The sequence below is a fragment of the Anoplophora glabripennis genome, unplaced genomic scaffold, assembly GCF_000390285.2.
Source record: "Anoplophora glabripennis isolate ALB-LARVAE unplaced genomic scaffold, Agla_2.0 scaffold30, whole genome shotgun sequence".
Taxonomy (NCBI): Eukaryota; Metazoa; Arthropoda; class Insecta; order Coleoptera; family Cerambycidae; genus Anoplophora; species Anoplophora glabripennis.
Window position 1 is genome coordinate 1745185 of NW_019416226.1, and position 1637 is coordinate 1746821.

General features: G+C 37.2%; 1 protein-coding gene across 1 annotated transcript in view; it reads left to right on the plus strand.

Moving 5' to 3' along the window:
- The window catches only part of LOC108913147 (transducin-like enhancer protein 4), a 369612-nt gene that overhangs the window by 320252 nt on the left and 47723 nt on the right, over window positions 1–1637 (plus strand). The gene's annotated exons all lie outside the window — the stretch shown is intronic.

The following is a 1637-nucleotide window of genomic DNA, read 5'->3' on the forward strand; positions in this document are numbered from 1 at the left end:
AAAAAAAAAAAAAGAAACGGTTGTATTTCGATGACTGTGTCGAATTCTTAATGTGAGATATTTTGTGGCCCTGAAAAGGGCCCTTTTTATTTTTCGTCGTCTTCTGTTGTCTGTTTTGAATGAAGGTGTTCATTCTTGCGTTTTATCATATTAGCCTCATTTTAATATATCGCGATGAGGCGAAAATCGATAATTGTGGTCGTCGATGTTAATGTCCGCATGTAGGTAGATACGAAAAAGAGAAAGAAGACGTCGTTTCGGCGGCTTTCGTAATTAGGCGAACGACGCCGTTTACGTTATAGCCGTCGTCATCCTTAGGGTTCACTTCTTCTTTTTTGGCGAAGCGGCTTTTCTTGATTTTGGAGAAGATAAACCATCGACCGCGGGTCTAACTAATGTGGAGCATTAAAATAGTTTGCATAGGCCGTATTCATAGCCCGTTATCCTAATTAGGTGTCGTCGTATTAAAGAGCAGCCAACTGGCGGAGACACCGCTCTCGAGTCGATATTAATTATTCACCGATCCCAAATTGAAAACTGATTCGCGCAAGCGAGGGTTGTGTTTATGCGGTACGCCCGATCTCTTAATCTCCCCCAATTACCCCCGCCGCGTCTCCCCTTCGTCGGGAGGGTGCCCCCCCCACCTCTCGCGGACCACCCCCAATTAGAACCTGTTCCGCCTCGGTTTGAAGCCGCGTTTAAATATGGTCTTCGGATTATGTTTTTAATTTATTCGTTGGAGTCTTTCGGATTTTTCCGCGGAAACGTCGCGTTACGTTGGGATCGAGGGTTCGGACGGCGCCTGCCGGGAGGGAAACTGTTTTATGTAGATAGAACGGAACCGTTTTAACATTAACTTCATGACATGGCAGATCTTGTGGCACGAAATATCTACTATATAATAAATACATTTTCGTATACAGCATCGTATATCATTATGACACAATATCCTTGTGGAGTAAAAGTTGCCATTGTTCATATATGCATCATAATTTTACCTAGTCAATCATAAAATAAGTGTTTGAAATTATACGTAAAGATAACGAAGTACTTTAGGTACCTATGTCAATTCTTAAAATGGTCTTAGACAGACCCCCTCTCCATAAGAGCAGAGCTGCAGAATCACCAAAATTATAACAGAAATATAGTGAGAATAGACAACTAAATCCAAATGTTTATCAAAATTCAGTGTAATGTATTATTTTTATTATTTTAATAGTTCAACCCTTTAACCAATGCTCAACCCAAACTTAACCTATACTAAAATGGTACACTGAAAGAAATGCCTTTTATTCTTTATTAGAATTCTATATACCATTATAAGACCATTGTATACTATATGTGACAGTTAAACAGGTGAATGTTGAATATAAAACGCGTATTGCTAGCACAGTTGTATAGTGACTATAAACCTTATTCTTTATTAAATTATTGTATAACTAGTATACAACGTTTTTTATACCCTTTACGAAATAATAGCAATAACTGTTATTAAAGTGTTCCATATCGTTATTAGAACATCTAGTACTGGTTATAAGTTTTATAATAATAAATGTATTAAACTGTTGTATACTCTGTATGAGTTAAACACATATGACATTAAGTTTTCAAAAATTTTATTGGATAACTGTAATTAC